We start from the raw sequence: 20,446 nt of genomic DNA, 5'->3' as shown, positions 1-20,446 counted from the left end.
AGTGCTTGTGTAATAGTGTAAAATATTCCAAAGGCTTTTTTGCCACATGGATATGAAAGTGTCAAAAAAAAAAAACAGGTGTGCTCAACTCAATAAAGTAATGGAAAGCGTTTTGAGTGCTGAGTGCTCAAAGAATTTCTAAATGAACTGAATGAAACTTTCAGCACTTGTGATGTAGTGTATAATACTCTCATGCTTTATTGCAGCAGAGGGACAGACACATTTCAACTTGTGACTTTCCTCAGCAACCACCAATGCCTGACCTGTGCTGGATTTTGAATTGTGTTACACTATAGATATAACTTACTCCAGAGTAGGTTAATGCCACTGTGATGTATCCAGGTAGGATATGAACCACCTGAAACTCCAGGGAAAACCTGAAGTAAAACCAAAATCTTACTTCATGGTGCCGGCCTCAGATGTACATCAGACAAGTGTGACATCCACAAATCAGAATCATCACACATCAGAAATGCTGTTCAAATGTAAGGAAACGTGTAAGTAACATATATTTATATACATACATATATATATATATATATATATATATATATATATACATATACATATATATATATATATATATATATATATATATATATATAACTGTGAGTGCTTGATTTAATTCACAGCAGCTGACTGACCCATTACTACCTCAGGAGTGTGCTGAAAGCATATTTTAATTCAGTTTCTAGGTCTCAGAATTTATCAGGGTAATGAAAGGTGATGCTTATTTTGTTGAGCACACCGTGATGAGCAGCAGATTTGACTCTGAGTTGTGTTTGTGATGATCAGTGCTTGTAGCTCTCTAGGTATGATGAGGACTTAATTAGCTGTTTGTGGATCTGGCTGCCACAGATTGCATTGTGAATTGCAGCGATGACGCTGGGGCAATGAGCAGGCTAAGTGCAAACCTCTGTTCTCATAATTGCACATCTGTTTTCCGTTGCTTGCTCCTGTAATTGCCTCCTCCTCAGTCATCTCTGCAGAGGCCGGCTGCAGGTGACTGCGGGTGAAACGAGACCAGGAAACCTGTCTGCTCTCTGATCAGCAGAGACAGGCAGGGAAAACTGGGATGGATGTTTTGACAGCTTCTCCTGGGCACAGACACACATACACAGAAACAGACACACACACACTGAGTGTGACTGGAGATGCTCAAGTCTTACACCAGAGCACCACCTAGTGGCTGATGGCTTTCCATCTATCCCTCTTGCCCTCTTTCTGACACACATACTCACCTTTCCTCCTCTCCTTTGTCTCGTTAACTCATTTTTCAGAATAAATTTCTGGCTTATATTTTGTGTACTAAAACAACATTGATAGAGCCAGTGATCCACTAAGAACATTTCTCTTCATAAATGTATTTTATCCATCCAGTTCCTGCCGTTATTGGGGGAGAGGTGGGTAAACTTTGGATAGGCTGCCAGTCCACAACAGCAGAAACAATAGAAAACTGCAGAGTTCCTGATTCAGAGCTGTTCAGAACTGCAGTCATAATGTTGTATAGCATTTTATGAACTACTGCTGTACATCTTGTTATGACCTGAATGACTTTCTTTTAGTTGTTGTTTTAAAAGTTCTATTACAAAAAGCTTGTTTTTGGAAAACGGTCTTCACTTACATGCAAAGTATATTGAAAATGTCCAGATATTTTTAAAAAACAATAAACAATACAAATACAGTTACAAAGATATGTGTAGGTATTTGCACAAAACTGTGTATAACTGATTCAATTATTAAATGCAAAAAAGCGTTAGAGCGAGAGACACAGATATTACATTAGATATGCAAATACACATTTTTACCTTGGTTTACCACATGGTGGCACTGTGGCAAAAAGAAACATTATCAACCTCATATAAGGACTGACACACACACACACACACACACACAGTTTGACAAGTTGATCAGTGTCCACTTTATGCATGACACTATTTTCAAAAAATGCTTCGACAAATGCATTAAATTTATATTTATTTTACTTTTAATTTGATATATGACAACTAATTTGATCAAAATCACATATTTTAAGTTGGCTGTGAAAGAAAATGAATTAATAATGATTTGAGTCAGTGGAGGCATACATGTGGATGTAAGACAATAAATAACAACACCTTTGGATATTCATTGCTGTGTCATTCATGATACAGCACTCTAATGTGTAAAAGTGTGATCAGAGAGACGTCAAACCGATGTGAACCTAAATGAAGGGAACAATGATTCATAAAAATACATCCTGATCACATAAAAAGAGACGTAAAGGTACAGCTGCTGTATTTCACAAAGAGAGAAGAATAAGCTTTCACTCACAGATGGAGAAAAAAGTAAGAAAAGGCAGGAAAGGAGAGGAAGAAGAGAGGTTACATTTAAAGGTAAAGACTGCTCAGTCGCATGTGATAAACTGGAGATTTAAAGCTTACATGTAATGTGTTCATTTTTAATCAGATATTGGGTCTGTGTATGATGTAAAGTTGTGTTTTTTTTAATAGTTGTGTATTTTTCATATTGTGAAAGGTTTGTGTTATTCAAAGTTGCCATTAAGATACACAACAGTTTAGTGCAGCATAACCATTTTAGCTTACTGTACTGTGGCGACTTTACAGTAAATCTGCGTTCATGGTCAGAGTTAGGCTAGATAAATGTTTATGCTATTTATTATAAGTTATTATAAACAGTATACTCCAGTGAAGGGAATTAAAATCTGCCAAGATAACTTGTAATATATTCGGTTACATCCTGTTGAATACAGTTGTGTAAATCCACGAAAACTCAGTAAAAACTGAGACCAGTTAAAGTCAGAACAGCACCAGCACAGGTCAGCTGATCAAAGTCAGTAACCACAGAAAATCTACAGAAGCTGACAGTAGAAATTACTGTGATCATTTCCCACCCTGAGCCACTACAACCCCCAGCTGTACTCACTGTTCTGTTTAGGTGTGGAGGAAAAGACAAAAGAGTTTTGTAATCCCATGTATTACAATTACTTCATTATTACAAGGTTCAGTTTGCACAAAATAGCTGGTAAACTGTCCTTTCTTTCTAACTTTAAGTACATTTAAAAGCACATTTTTGCTTTTACTTGAGTAAAAAAGCTGAATCACTACTTCAGCATAAAAAAAGAATGTCTGTACTTTTGCCACCTCTGGTTATATTTCACACAGAGTGGATACAAAGCACCTATGATAGTTTGAAGCAACTTTCACTTGTTAAAAAAAAAGCTTTTGATAACATTTTGTCACACATGTTTTGATGTGTTCTTAAAAAACATTTTTGCCAAATGAAACACACGTGATGATTTTACAGCAGTTTCCCCAGTGAAGCAAACATCCCTGGATAATTCATACTTTTTTCTTTTTTTTTACTTAAACAAATGTGGTATGTTTTTCACTTTGCACTTTAACTGCACTAAAACAAATATTGTAAAAACAAAGACATCTTGATTATCTGTTAACGTAACATTTTGTTGAATGTGTTTTGAGATGCATTGTGAAATGAACGTATTGTTACTTTATCAATAAATGTGTTGTGATGGGGTATTGTCGTCACCCCATCAGCGTAGGGCTTTGTGGACATCTACGATAAAGGTAATGAATTGAGAACGAGGCAGCGTAGAAGCTTCAAATGGATACCACAGGTGCTCAAAATCTCAGACAGTTTCTAATCGCAGTGACCTCGACCCAAAGGTCAGAGTGTTTTTTTGAAAATCTTGTGAATGTGATAATAGACCTGTGCATGAGAAAATGCTAACTTCTTGTTTTACGACCGGATATAGGTTTGTACATTTCCCATAGCTTTATTTTGCTGTCAATCGCTACTGCGAAGGTGGACTCCAAAATCATGTCCAAAACACGAAAACGGAAAGATTACGTTAAGTTACAAAGAGCAGAAGGTGGGAACACTCACCATTACTGTGTCATAAAAAATCAAATGATCAATTTTGACATTTGAAGAGTGTAAATCGATTAGTTGTTTACATCACTCAACACAAGCAGAACTGCATTACAAAATCAGAAGACACATCGTCCACATTCAGAAGCACATCTCTGTATAGTGACAGTTCTTATGATTTAAACAGGCAAATGTTCAGCATTCAAACTACAGGTGAACAATAGTCAAAGCCAGATGTTTCCCCAGTTATGTTGATATCAGCTAGCCAAGTACACACCTACACAGCATGTCAACAAACCATGAAAAAAAGCCACAGAAAAAAATAAATGAATGATTGCTGGTAAGTGACGTACCTTCAATATTACAGCGGTCCCTCGCTATGGCGCAGCTTTGCAGTTTTGTGGATTTTTTTTAGTGCACAAAAAGAGAAAAGTGTGAAAATGTTCATGTCTGTCTGAGAAAAGTGTATAAAGTATGTAGTGAGGGGTTTTACAGCCTTAAAACATCTAAAATAATTGTAAAAAATAAAGTTGGCTACTCGCTACTTCGATTTCACCTATCGCTGGTTTTTTTAGATCATAACACCCGCGAATACTGAAAAATATAAGATTTGAATCCTTTCTCTCTTTTGCTCTGAGGCACGGGGGAAAAAATATTGACAAGACAATGAACAGATATATTCAGTAAATGCCCAAGACATCTTGAGAAATGTAAATCGCCACTTGATTCATCCATTTGGTTGACTTGTTTTGGAAAACCCAACCGTAAACAAGGAGCGAATATCACATCGGAAAACGAAGCGCTATACAGGAGTTTCCCCACCGGAAGTAGCATATGCTAAGGTGCACATAGGGGGTGTCCAAATTCATAGGCTGCATCCTCCTGAGGCCGCATTTGTAGACCGATTACGTCACAGCGATGCCACGCAGGCTGTCCAAATTCGTAGACTCCTTCGAATACAGCCAACAAATGCGTCCTCCTTTTCCCCGAATTTGGAGGATGGGTCGGCCGCTACTAAGTTTTAATATTACTCTTATTAGTCTTTCTAGGTCACAAAATAAACTATTAAGATATTTTCAGGCGAGAATTTAGCTGCGTAGACTTCAAATATCTGCTCGGTTTATCAAGATTGCAAAAGTGCTCCCACATTTTCGGAGACGTCTGTTACCCACCAGCTCAATAGCTAGCCAGGAGCTCGAGGGTCACTGAAGCCGCCGAGAGCGGCACAACTCCCGGCACATCATTTTCAGATCACCGCGGACTTTCGCTCGCTCAGGTTAAACGTAATATATAAGTCACTTAGACAAAATCTCTCAAAAAATGTTTTAGTACGACTTTGGTAAGCTACAAAGCCGCACCGCTTGATGGATTGTTGGAGCATTACGGCTACCGTAGTCAGGAGCCTCACGGAGTAATATGGGTCACACATGTCAGGTCCAGCCTTCAGGTCCCAAAGTCAAACAAACACTGCGGCATCACTGAGAGTTAAAAACTGTCTAAATTCTTTCATCTTTAATAAAATTATCAGTGTTGCTGCTATACTAGGTGTAATAATTAAATTTAACATCCAGGGATCCATGAAAACAGAATTTATTAAATTTAACAGAGTTAGGAGTTAGCAGGAAGTTAGCTCGCTAGCTTCCACCTAAACATGATATAGCATGTTCTGACTGAGAGATTTCTGAAAAATTCAAACGTACAGCTCTGCTGTCACTTCCAACTTAATTGAAGACAGGAAACTAAACAGCAGTGACGTTTGTATTGTTACTGAAGTTTGGCTAGCTATAATGATGTGCTACGTGATCGCTAGCGACATAGCTATGTTAGCATAACATAAACACAGTGAAGCTGGAGGATGAATGCTAACTTTTTTTCCACTCGATAAAAGTTAACGTGAGGGTTCCCGATGGTTAGGGACAAATGCAATCGCATGGCAGGATCCTGTAAACGGACCAAACTTCAGTCAGGAGAACAACTGAGATAATCCATCCACAATACCAGGTTAGTCATTAATATACTGCAACAACATGGGAATAGAGCAGCTGTGAGAGAATTCAACATTGATGAATCAATGATACAGAAGTGGAGGAAGCAAGAAGAATGAGTTGAGCAAAGTTTGACCTATCTGACTGTTTTGTTTTGCTTAATGTGCCTTATGGTCCAAAAAATATGGTATGTGGTTTAACATAATGAACATATAACTATACAGGTTAGTAAAATAAACTGATGGCTGTCTCTGGCAACACAATAAAAGGTGGGGTTTTTTCAACAGCATTTATTCATTTTTTTTATTTTTATTTATTTATTTTTGCAATGATTATGAGGTCATATCCTTGAAGAGTTTACATGATTTCTCCAGTGTGTTAAAAATGTTCATAGTTGTTCCCTTCATCAGCTTCCTCAGCCTATTTGTTGTCCCTCTCAGTAAACTGTTAATTGTGAGTCTCACAAAAAGTTATGTGGTACAAAGCAACTCGTCAACAACTTCCATAATCTACAACTTGTCTAGCTGATGGAAATAGCTTCATAAGCCAGGGCAGTAATGGTTAGGTTATGTCCCCCAGAATGACCAGTGGCACATCTGTTTCCCGAAAATCTAACGTCCAGGGTCGTAACAGTCTGTTCTGCTCTTAGTCATAAAGTGACAACATTTATATACCAAAGCTTCATGTTATTATCTGCTAAACCTTATGAAATGACAGAACTTGTGGCGGTGGTGGTGCAATAATTAGCACTGGTTCTTTCTGTGCAGACACTGCATGCTCTGCCCGTGTCTCTGTGGATTCTTTCTGGGTGATTCATCTCAGAGCCCAAAGATGTGGGGTTAGATTAACTGGTAATTGTTCATTCACTGCAACTTTATTGAGTAGGGTTAAATGCAAAGTTTTGATTTGGAATGATTTTCGATTTACTTTTAGGTTTATGTTAAGTGTGTATTTGGTTCCTACTTTTGGAACTTGGCCTACAAAGCCAACTTCCAAACAGTTGTAATTCTAAGCAATCACAACTGTTCTAAGTTGCAATTGCTCAGAACAGTCATGTTCTAACACTATTTCTCAGATGCAAGATGAAAGTACATACTAATGTTTCATTTTGGCAAACTGATGTTACCAGTGTGGAGCTCACTTTCTTGTTCTGGGTGGATAGAGGTTGGTACAGCTCAGCATTGTCCCCTGTGAGCTGCAGTCCATTTCAGTCCAAAGACAACACAACTAACTCCAGAGTCGCTCATTCCTCTCTGCCTCTGTCATTCTTTTTGTATCTTGCCAACACCCTCTATCATTTATATGGCTGCTTTTAAAGACAGTCTCCGTGGCGACGGCGTGACCCCTGCTGCTGCTCATCAGTAGTGTGTCTGATTGATAGCCAGTGGGTGGCCATAAAGGCTATCTGCCGTTGCGAGATTAGCCCAGACAAACATGGCCACTAACCAGCCAGAACTGATTACTATGGAAAATTCCGCCATCTTCAGTCTGCAGATTTACGAATATGTGTCGCCTGAGCCTTACATGTGGTTTTATGCTGTTTCAGACTACGTTTCAGCTGTTTCATTTGAATAGAAGCACCATAAAGTACAAGCAGAAATCTCTTTTGGTTTTTTTGTAAAAGGGTCTTCCCTTCACAGCCTGCTCTATTTTCACTCATTTTTCTTACAAGGTGCAGGTTTACATGCTGGAGTCATCTTCATCCCAGAGCAGGTGGATGAGATTAAAACAGAAGGAGCTTGAGGGGGTTGTCACAACATTTCTGTCCTTCCTCTGCTGGGCCTGTTCTTCTGAGAACAGCCTTCATCTTCGCTCCATATGTAGGTCGTTGGTCTTTTGTGTGTGACATTGTGCGCCCACCAAGTGTTTGACGTTTCCATACCTCTCTTACATTCTGTGGGTTGTCATGGAAATGCACTGGGGGCAGCAGCAGCAAAGTTACAGTGGAGGAAAGAGTGAGCAGTGGGAGGAGGTCAATTAGTCCGGGCCTCTTTTGTGAGCCTCTGCTGGCCTGTTGATGAAGAGCGCTCTGACTAGAGATGTTGTTGGCTTCGGGAAAAAAGTAACTTGGAAAAACCCAAAAACTGGGGTTCAACTCTTAGAGACAGTCACAAGGTATGAAGATGTTAGATTTATGTGGCTTTACTAAAGCAGAACCCAAATAGCCCTTTCCTGAATGCTTCTCTATTGAAGTGCAGTTTCTTGGACTATTGTGTTGATTTGGCTCTGGTAAAAAGAGCTCTGAACAACTATTTACACACTAAGCTCATAGTGTAAAGAAAACACTCTGTATGCATAAACACACTAAGTGCTCTCACTCCAGCCTCCAGATAGGTTGCAATTATGTCTGCACATATGGTAGGAGAATATATATTTGAAAGGTTAAGTGTGATTGTGTCTTTTTGTGAAAAATAATCTTTTATTGTTGTAAAGTAGGTCAGGGTTGCTTTTATCATGTGGTATTGCTCTGGGATGCACAAAGATATGCCTTAGCATCTCTTGCTCTGCATTTCTGTAGACTGCCACTGGTTTTATGACCCAGTTTGCTGGATTGCAGCTGACCCACTCTCTGTTTTCGCCAGCTGCCAAGTTTACTAGGAATTTGCTACACTATAACTAGAGCTGAGGAATATAAAGAGTTTGCTTCTTTCCTGCTTTTTTCTAAAGCTTGGGTATTCTACTGTCTTAGACTTTCAGTCGTCAAATAATGTATTTTGTTGTTTTCTAACATTCAGACTCTTGTAGTTCTTTCTGTGAGCTACAGCAAACCAAAAGCATACAACCTAAAAAAAAAAAAACTGTGACAGTGAATGAAAACAATAAAGTTGTGGTCTTGGCAGCTAAACATAGAGCTAAATCTTAGGTTAAAGGCCTACTGGAAGTGGGAGGTTGTGTAATGAGTTTTATTTTTTTACTTTTTTAACCTTGTGAAATTGCACTATAACATGTGGTCTGAAAGAGACATTCAGCAGGAAAATATATGCAAATTAACATGTCAAACTCTACTTAGATTTCAGAAATAGGCTTCAGAACTTAACTTAGAGGCACCACTCTAAGTTTTTTAATATCATTAATAAATGTTCAGTTAAATGACATTAAGAAGCAATTAGTGGCTACACATGAACCAATGCAATATTTGACCCCTACATTGAGGGGATCAGGTGCCTCTATTGTTTTATGGTCAGCGTTTTCCTATCATGGTTTAAATCTGGGGAATAGTCACTGAAAATTAGTACAAAGTCTTTCTGAGAGAGTGCCTTTACAGTCTAATAAAACATTTCTTTCTAGATTTTTACCAGGGTCTATCCTGGGCCTTTATCTGCTCTGGAGCCTCCTCCCAGTAGGACATGCCCAAACCACCTCAACTGGGTCCCTTCAATGAGGACGACCAGGAGCTCCTTCTCGAATGACTGAATTCTTCCTCCTATCTCTAGCCAACCTTTGGAGAAAGCACGTATCCCTTGCTTGCATCTGTGATCTAATTACCACAAGTAAAGGTAGGAGCCAGTGAATCATCAGCTTTGCTTATCTCTCTTTACCACGACAAACTCTGAGATACTTAAAGATATCTACTCGTCCTTGACCTGGAGTGGGAATTCCATCCTTCGTGGCCTCAGACTTGGAGGTGCCAATTCTTATTCCCACAGTTTTACACGTGCCTGTGAACTGCTCCAGTAAGAACTTGAGACCACCGACTGATGAAGCTAAAAGAACCAAGTCATCGACAAAAATCAGAGAGGAGATTCTGAGGTTTTTACAGTGAAAATCTTCTGCCCGCTGTTTCCACTTTATACGGTTGTCCTTAAAAATTATACATATGTATTATTGTAGGGTCTATCTTACAATATAAAACGTGATTGTTGTTGTAATTTGGCTCTGTATAAATAAAACTGAATTGAGTTAACTGAGACCAAGACAAATTATCAACATAATCTGTGACAAGGTGGAGCCCTGTCAAAGTCCAACATCAACTGATAGTAAATCTGATTTATTGCCAGCCATCCGAACCAAGCTGTTGCCGGGTCGTTGCAACAAGTCAGACACGCCATAGTCCCAAAGCACCTCCCACAGAATCCCCTGAGGGACATGAATGCTTTTTCAAGTCCACAAAGAACATGTAGACTGGCTATGCAAACTTCCATGCACACTCAATTATGCTTGAGAAGATAAAGAGCTGATCCAGTGTTTCACAACCAGGACCCCATTTTCCTCTTTAATCGAAGATCAACTAGTGGACATCCTCTCCAGCACCCTGGCATAGATCATCCCACAGAAGCTGATAAGTGTGACCCCCTTGTAGTTGGAGCACACTTTCGAGTCCCCCTTCTTAAAGACAAGAAGTTCGTGCAATCCACAAAAGCAGTTTAAAGATGTATCACACAAAGAAGGTGTAACAGGGCAGCCCTTAGCGGCTGGAAACACAGTGAGATGGACCAAGGCAAGTGTAGTGGAACAAAAAGTATTTATTTGCTGTACAGCTCTCCTTACAACAATTAACTGGTCGAGCTTCTTCACAGCACAATCAATCCTTTCTAATGACAACCGGCAGCCTTAAATATGTTTTTTTTTTTTTTTTTTTTTTTTTTTTAACCTGTCCCGTTTGGTTCTTTTGCCATCAGAATTATTGTCTAAAGGCAAAGAAAGATGCCCAACGGATTTACTTTACCAAAAGGACCATCCCAGCCTTGCCGTAATGGTCCATTTGATTCACCTTTTATTGTTTATTTTATTTTCACTTGCTGAATACGGGACAGACTTAACTGGGGGAAAGAAAGGGGAGAAAGAAAGAGGGAAAGAAAAACAGCAGGGAAGAGGGACGGGGAAAAAGGGCAAAAAACCAAAAACCAACAGAATAAGCAGACAAAAAAATACATATATCGATTAAATATGTTCAGCTGTCACAGACTAAACCATTCTTCCACTCTCAGGTAAATTCTTAAATCCCAACCTTCCACCACAGTATACAATATAGCAATTAGAATAAATAAACACAAATACATTTCACATTTTTATATTAATAAATATATCACACTTTAATTTTACACCAAACCCAATATTATAAAAACCCAGAAACCCAAGCACAAAAAGATTCACCACACTCTCTTTACCAATGGTCTCTCCCGGAACCTTTAAATGGTGTCTGGACCGCCGGGAAACATTTGCCCAAACACCTTGAAGAGGACACAGGCAAGAAAGGTGAGTAATCATTATCTTACAAACACTTATTTGCACCACTTTTATTCCTAGATTTCACACACACACATTTGCATTAGCTTTCCTTACTGGTCAGCCTTAATCACAATCTCAATCACCATTCTTTTTCCCCTCACAGATAACCACCACATTCCTTGATGAGGAGCAGCTGTACAGGATCTGAAACAAGGCTACCAACTGATTTTGAAATTCCCAATAAATAGTCAATAAACATTTAAACTTCTTGTGTGCAAATGTTTTACTGTGCAAATCCATGCTTAAAGTGCAATGCTAAATAAAGTGCTTGATAAGGTGCTTTTAATAAAGTGAAAGGTGTGCTCTAAAGTGCTATACAGATACTATATTTATTTATATTATATTAAGGGAGTCCTCTTCCTTACAGAAGGTATGTGTGAACATGACACAGAAACGCCACCATCTTCTCTGAGCCAAAGCTCATTTGAAATGAATTGAGGGAGTATGGAAAACTGTTCTGTCATCAAACAAACTGATATTGGAAACTCATTTTGGGGCCACAGTTGGTTGACAGGCACAGCTGACTGTTTAACCTCATGCAGTAAATCAGTCAGCTTCAGACATCGTGTTTTTAACGTTCTCGTTTGGCACTGCATTCCTAGTGCACAATCCAAGTCTCCTAACAAAGGTAAAGACCATTTACAAGCCCAGAAAGCTTAAATGCTGTGTAAAATGTATTAAAAAGGATGCAATGATTTGCAAATTTCATAAATCCAACATATTACATTTTTAAACTGAGACATTTTATTTCATGAAAAATATTAGATCATTTTGAATTTATGGAGGAAAATTTAAATGCAGTATCAACTATTAACCAAAGTAAATGGTACAATTACAAAGCAAATGGCACTAAAAACAAACAGCTTTTTGGTATTGCAACATAACTGGGTATTGAGAAAAAAAAAAAAAAAAAAAAAGCAACAGTGATACTTACTCAGAATATAGGCCGAGAGTCACCAATTAGGAAAAAATAGATACATAACATAAACATCACATTGGGCAGATTAACTGTAATTTTAAACATTTGATGTTTTCCATATTCTGTTATAAATAAAATATGTACTCATGATATTTGCAAATCTTTTTTTCCTCATTTTTTCATGTATATTTTACACAACCTTGGGTTTTTAGGTCTAACAATAATTATAAAGCTGAGAGACGACAGAGAACCTGTTGTGTGGGGCTGAAGTTTAGTTCAAAGGGCAAAATGAGTCACTGAATATTTGTGACTTAAAATGAACTCGCTGTCACTGCTGTCACATTCCACCATCAGTCAAAGAGACGTTTTATTTAGTCAGATGTTTGTCTTGAAGTTCCTTTGATGGTAACAAAGTTAGTATTTTCACATCGCTTCACTGGATTGGTTGATTGGATTATCCATGGAGACATATTATGTTTTTTAAAATACAGGTTTCAAATTTGCAAGAACAAACAGCAAACATGGCTTTAGTGTGTGTTGGTTTGTACAGTGATAGGCTGAAATGTTGTTTGTTTGAACTACGCCAAATAAACACAAACATTCCTAGACCCGAGGTGTCCTAGCTATTGTCTAAGTATTTGAGTTACACCAGTGTCAGAAATGTTGATATGATTGAAAAATAAGGCTTTTGTTCAGTTCGATAAACAGGTGACAGGAAAAAAAAAACATGAGTGAGAGCGATGTACAGGAGGAGACTTTGTTCCTGTGGACTTTTGTCCAGTTTTTCACACTGAGTTTGTACCTGTGTGGAATACTAATGGCTAGCCTTACTGTGGAAACTGCATACAGGGCATCAGGAATGTTCTGTCTTACATTTGAGCACATCAGTGTCTCTCTGTGAGTTTGTCTAGATAGGTGCATGTAAAGGCAAATTAGGCAAGATGATTGGGCAGGTGGTCTGGTTGTATCCACTATCTGTCATGTTATTGGTGACTGCAGTTCTGAATGACACAATGGCTACAAAGAAACCAGAATAGCTGAGAATCAAAGCAGCTAGGTTATAAACAAAAATCTGTCATATTTAAATTAGAAGTAAGTTCATGAGCCAGAGTATCCATTGCAAAAAGATCAAGCACTATTACAGTGGGGGAAATAATTATTTGATCCTCTGCTGAATCTGTATGTTTTTTTTCACAAAAAGAAATGAGCCATCTCTTTTATGGTAGTTTCATTTTCACTGAGAGAGAGAATATCAGCCAAAACCAAAAACACATGACATAAAAGTTATACACTGATTTGCATGTCAGTAAGTGAAATGAGTATTTGATGCCCAAGAAAATTATATGACTTAGTACTTGGTGGAGAAACACTTCTTAGCAAATATAGCAGTAAGGCACTTGTGGTTGGTCACCAGATTTAGACACGTCTCAGGAGGTATTCTAGCCGATTCCTCTTTACAAACACTGTCTACATCATTTAGGTTTCTTGGCTGCCACTTGGCATCTCAACAGTTCAGTTCCCTCCACAAATGTTTCAGAATCAGAATATTTTATTGATCCCTAGGGGAAATTATTTTTGGTTACAGCAAGGGCGTAGATTTGGTTTTGGCATTGGTGGGGACGGATGACTCAACCACCGAACCCTGCCCTGTTTCTGTTTTTTTTTTTTCTTCCTTTTTGTCTTTACTTCTTGATTAAAAATAAAGGAGAAATATACTTGCCTACATATGCTATTCTACATGCCTTTAAACCATTTAAAATTACAATTCATAGTTTTATATGTGAATTATATAATGTTAAATTACTATTAAACAAATGACTAAGTATTTTAGACTTTAGTTTACTTCAGCCATATTCCATATAAATCAGGTATCATACAAAAATAAAAACAGCTTCAAATACAGTCATGACAATAAAAGAATATGACTTTAAGGACTTAACAACATTACTTCAGTTATAGTACACCAACATCTCTGATACATTAGCACTAAGGGAACGCTGAATGCCCTGCTGGGTTTTGTCCATAAAACTACTCATCTAAGATTACCGCAAACTAAAAGATCTCGCAGCAACATTATGCAACATTTTAGGCACTATTGCCCCGATCAAATCATTGAGCTGGGGTTTTTTTTTCTAAACATGAACTACTGTTACAGCAACAGACATGGACTACTGGTGTCCCACACAACAACTCAATGTCCACTATGTGAAGGAGCCAAACACATGCCTTCTCCTCTCGTTAACTGAGATAAACTGCTGGCATATTTGTTTTACATCTATACTGTCCAGTCTCTCCTGGTGGACATACAGCAGCATTGTTTAATCTCATTTGAGTCATTGTTGACCATAGCCATGTTTTTAGTCTTCTGAGAGCACTGAAGCTTCTTTCAGTCTCAGTACCTGCGTTTTATCCTCAGATTAAAATTATTCTGTGCGTGATGTGCCTCACCTTTGGCCCTGGCTCTTCCCCTCTGACTGCACTGGGACATATTGCCACTTGATAAAATAACACATTGATTTGAGCCATATAAAAAGTGAGACATGTCAATTCAGATTCTTTGTCAAATAGACACTAATGAATCATTTTACATCAGCAGCCTAACAATTGTCATGATAATAAATACTAGTTAATCTATAGCACCAAATCATCAGTCAGTCACCTGTGACCTCGCCTCTTCACCTCTGTCCGAGCTACAACATGGCAGAGCTGCCTCTGTCACCTGATAATTAACAGTGAGACATTCCAAATACATGCAGCCACACATGTGCTTCAAATACAGTAATGCACCATCAAGTCATCATCCAATTTCACCTGTGATCTTGTGTCACCATTACTCTCTGAGCTTTGTGTTGGTTCTTCTGTCACCTGACAAATAGGACATACATGACAATAAGAATAAAATGTGTAGCTGCTTCGGTGTTTCTGTCAATTTGTGCAGATCTTGACTCATCAGTAATGTTTGTAGTGTGAGTGCATTTTTAAAACAATTTGTGCAAACTGCACTACAAGGTGGAATATTTGCAAAATCATGACTACCTCATGATATATTGTCTCAAAAATTAACCCTATGAATATGTCAGTGCCATTAGGATGAAATTATTGTGTCACCAACATTTTAACGTTAGACATATAATTTTAACATCCTCTGTAAACTAATATCCTGGCTTGCTCGAGGCTGCCGTTTTCTCTGACAGTTACAATCAAAATTAGAAATGCTGCTCTGAGACTGAGATAACTAATAGTGCTGCCTGTTGTTCAGTTAGTTTCCAAAACACGTTATTCATGGTTACATACAATTTTAGACTGATGTGGGCCAAAGCCTAGCATAGCCTGTAACGTTATTAGGACGGACACATTTTATGAGTGAACTTGACTTTAAGTGACTTACAGGTTTCTTTAAAAAATACTTTCTTATATCCAGGTTCTTCCTTTTTGCTGCCATCCTCCTCTCCTCCTTGCAGGTCCTCGCAGCGCAGGCTTACCGCTGCTAAAACTAAACAGAGCTCCCTGAAAGGCACAGCCAATCACATTGGCCATATTTGTCACATGAGGTAGGACTCCAGTAGAGAACGTAATTTAACTCTTTCTGCACCAATGGGTGAATGAGACGATGACAGATGGTTTTTATTTCTTTCTATCGGGTTTGTTTTTCTTTACTCGAAGAGATCGAATTATTGGTGGGGACAATTCAATAATCGCTGGATATTGGTGGGGACATGTCCCTTCCGTCCATGCCAAATCTACGCCCATGGGTTACAGTGCTCCAGTATAAACAAACAGTAACAAAGACAGACAATACACTAAGTAAGAACAGCACAATATATACATACATATATATATACATAAAAGTCACTTATTAATAGCTGAAAAAGGAAGAACATGTGCAAGAAGGGTGTAGCTATTGCAGTAAACAGTGTGTTTAAGTGGATGAGTTGTACAGAGAGATGGCCACAGGCAGGAATGATTTCCTGTGTCGTTCAGTGGTTGCTGAACAACACCGGACTTTAGCTGCTCCTTTGTTGTCGGTATGTTTTGGATTATCATCATCCTGGAATCAGAATCAGAGAAACTTTATTAATACCAGATGCAAATTGTGTTGTCATAGCAGCAAATATACAACAAACATCAGGCACTCATATTAAATGAGTATAGAAACAGATATTGATAGATAAATATTAAGATAAATATAGAGATATAAATATACAAATAAATATAAAAGGACAAGTATGTGTGCAAATATGTTGTGGTGTACAAAGTGACAGGGTGCACTGAGGTGTGATTAATTCTGTTCCATATGTGTGGATCTGACCCAAGTGGATGAATTAAAGAGTCTGATAGCAGCGGGAAGGAACAACCTCCTGTAACGTTCCCTCAGACAGCCAGGTTGAAAGAACCTGTTGCTGAAACTGCTCTTCAGATTGTCCAGTGTGTTGTGGAGGGTGGGAGTCATTGTCCATGATTGGCAGCATTCTGTCACTGATCACCTCTTCCAGGGTGGCGAGCTTCATGCCAACAACAGACTCGGCCTTCCTGATGACTTTGTTCAGTCTGTTTGCGTCCTTTGCTTTGCTGCCTGCACCCTAGCACGCCACAGCAAAGAAGATGGTGCTGGCAACAACAGACTGATAAAGCATATAGAGCAGCTGCTGCAGACACTGAAGGATCTGAGCCTTCGTAGGAAGTAAAGCTGGCTCAGACTCTCTTTGTAGGCAGCGTCCGTCTTGGCAGACCACTCCAGCTTGTGATCCAGTTTAACTCCCAGATACTTGTAGGATATGAATATTTCGACATCAGTCCCACCAATGCAGCCAGGGGAGGGTCGTGATCTTTTTCTGCCAAAGTCCACCACCAGCTCCTTTGTTTTGGTCACATTCAGCTGCAGGTGGTTCACCTCACACCAGCTCACGAAGCTATCAATCAGTCCTCTGTACGCCTCTTCCCTTCCCAACACTTCCAATAATGGCTGTGTCATCAGAGGATTTCTGGGGGAAACAAGTTTCCGTGATGTACTTGAAGTCAGCCGTATCGATGGTGAAGAGGAAAGGGGACAGCACAGTTCCCTGGCGTACTCCTATGTTGCTGTTCAGACTCTCTGACACACAGCTCTGCAATCTCACAAACTGTGGTCTGCCCACCAGGTAGTCACTGATCCACTGCACCATTGGAGCCTCCATCTGCATGTCCTCCAACTTCTGCCTCAGCAGCCCGGGCTGGATCGTGTTAAGGCCGATAGAACTTATCCGAACTGTGGTTTTGGGTCTATCGAGTGAGGAATACACTCTCTGCAGCACATGTATCACTGCACCGTCCACCCCCAAGTCGGCTGGTATGCAAACAGGGTCTTGTGACTTTCTCACCAGGAGTCTGAGGTGTTCCAGGATAAGTCTCTCCATATCCTTCATAGTATTAGAGGTCAGTGCTACAGGCCTGTAGTCATTTAGTGCCACTGGATGATTCATCTTAGTCACTGGGACCAGGCACGATGTTTTCCATAGCACTGGGACTCTCTGGAGGTGCAGGCTCAGGTCTTATCCACAACCAATCTTTGTTGTTCTGGCCTAGGGAAGAAGGTTTAACATTTTATGCTACCTAGGACTTCTATTGACCCCATCGTTCCGTACGCTTAGCGGAAAAGCAGCCCAAAACTTAATGTTTCCACTGTGGGCATGGATGGACTGGTAATCTTGCACTACCAGGTCCACTACTGACGATGTGTCCCAAATCTTAATATGATAATCTAGATCAGTTCTCTAATCCCCCAAAAATGGCAGATTAGCCTGGGTAAAAGACCAAAAGTTGAGGCACACAGCGATGTGTGCTGCTGGTAAAGTTTCTGGGCTGCCTTTCCTCATAACAGCCATCCCTCAAGATTCTCTCCATTTAAAGCAATGCATTATCAGGGACTATAACATCTAGTCCTTCTACTGAATCATACTGGGCATTAGCCTGGTGGGCTGACAGAAATTTGGGTTAATGAGTCAATTGAAGGGCCACTGTGCATCAGCCCTATAAGCGTTGACAGCAGTCCATTCATTTATTTTCATTACATTGTATTGCCCAGTCAAATCTCTTAATGCAACTGGCCCTTTGCCTAATTTCACTATCAGAGATGGGCAGTAACGTGTTACTGTAATCTGATTACTTTTTTCAAGTAACGAGTAATGTAAGGGATTACTATTGCAAAAACGGTAATTAGATTACCGTTACTTTCACGTAGGAACGCTGCGTTACTGCGTTACTAAAACCGTGATTTTTTGCGAGAGTGTCTCATGACAGTGACGTAAGCGACTGCGAAGTTCGTGACAACAGCTGTGTGCAGATCAACAATGGATAATATATCGAGTGCGGAGACAGTATGAGCGTGCAGCGTGAAAAGCGTGGAAGTACTGACCTTATTTTGAGTTTGATTCCATAAAAAGTGACAAAAACATTAGTGTCCGTTGTGCGTGGGAAGAAAACTTCTTTTTACAGCGAAAAAAACCCCCCTAAACTTCCAAGCAAGCACCGAGTGCGCTACGACTGTAATGTGAAACTCACAGAGAAACTCGCTGATTCTTCCACTGACCGCTGCGGCACACCTGCACCAGGGTAAACCTCCGCCTCCGCCCAGTCCTGCTTTACAGGTGAAAATAGAGCAACTAGCCTTTGACTTTATTTATTTTCTGCTGTGTTTTACTTTCATCTATTTGAAAGAGTGAGTGTAAACACAAATAATTTTATTTTATGTGCTGGAATGTGCAGAAAATAGGTTTAAATGTTAAACACATTTCTTCCAGTCAGAGAATGTTGCATATAATTTAGTTTTTGCTTGATGCATAAAGTTAAAAGATTAAAACTAATAAAACAAGTTTTAAAAAGAGACTTTTCCATTTGATTACATTTTGTATGATGGATTATGCAGAAAAAGTAGAATTGGGCTGAAAGATCTATCGCTTTATCACCTATTCAGGTTGTAAATCATGTTTTTAAAAAGTAACTAAGTAACTAAGAAATTAGCTACTTTTGAAAATAAGTAATTAGTAAAGTAACGGGATTACTTTTGGGGGGAAGTAATCAGTAATTAGTAACTGATTACTTTTTTCAAGTAACTTGACCAACACTGTTCACTATACACTCACACACCTTGTAGAAAAGAGTTTAGTGTAGAAGAAAAGGTAGAGCTGACAAGATAAGAGAGAAAAAGAAAGTAGTAATAGATGCAGCAAATCACGGTTGGCCACCTGGAACAAAAAATTCCAGGTCCGATTTTTTATCCTAGTCCAGCCCTGACTGGACTAGGATATTTTGGTTTCATTTGTTTTGGTTTCATTTGTTTTCAAATGAAACCAAAATGAAATTTTGGTTTCATTTGACCACAGAACGTTCTTTACAAGCCTCCTCTGAATCATTAAGATATCCATTGGCCAACTTAAAACAAGCTTGTACATGTGTCATCCTGACCTGGGGGACCTTGAGAGCGGTGAGAGATTTCGATCAATTACAGCATAGTGTGTTACCAATGGTGTCCTAGGTGACTGTGGTCACAACTGCACTTGCCTGCCCAGACATTAACCAGCTTCTCCTTTTGGGCCATCATCTTTCTCATGGTTATCCTCACCCCGTGAGGTAAGATCTTGTATGGTGCTCCAGACCAATGGCAAATTATGGTCATTTTATATGGTAAATGGCCTGTATATTTGTATATTTTATATATATTTTTTTCCATTTCCAAATAATTGTACCAAGAGTTGTCACTTTCTCACCAAGCTTCTCAAAGATGGATCCTTCCAGCCTTGTGCAGATCTACAGTCTTGTCTAGAATAGTAGAATTCTTTGACACCTTGTTCATTTCTCTATGTGCTTTCTGCATTTAATCATTAGCTGTTATTAACCTCTGGCTGTCTTCCACAGCCTGTCTTTTTTTCTGTCTTCCTTGCCTCAGCCCAACCAGTTGCTGTAGACGACTGCTCCTACCTGACAATTCTGGCTCAGGGATAAAATATTTATTTCACTCAGTGCCATGCAAATCAGTTAAAACATTTTATGAAGTGTGTTCTGACTGGTCGCTGAACTTGTAGTTGCTGTTGACTTTATTAGATCAAATGATATTTTGGCATTAGCAAACTGAATTACAGGTTCTTGTGAGGGGAAGGCATGTGGAATCACAAAGCTGTCGAACACATGAACACAGGAGTAACCAGAGTTTCTGCACCTTTGAGAACCTCACCTCAACTGTGCCTCTGACTGGAGGAAATAGCTTTAGCACAGTACTACTGCAGTATAAGACAATAATCGTAGTTTTTGGAAAATACTTTTACTACTCCATGTACTTAAAACTGTCAGACATAAAGTCGTTGTAATGTACGACTGCTGGCTGGATTTCTTGTTGTTGCTTAGTGATTTTAGCAACATTTCTTACACAAGCATCAGCTTGCAGGATGAC

The sequence above is a fragment of the Oreochromis aureus genome, linkage group 12 (genome assembly GCF_013358895.1).
Source record: "Oreochromis aureus strain Israel breed Guangdong linkage group 12, ZZ_aureus, whole genome shotgun sequence".
NCBI classification, from domain to species: Eukaryota; Metazoa; Chordata; class Actinopteri; order Cichliformes; family Cichlidae; genus Oreochromis; species Oreochromis aureus.
Note: the sequence above shows the minus strand (reverse complement) of the source record.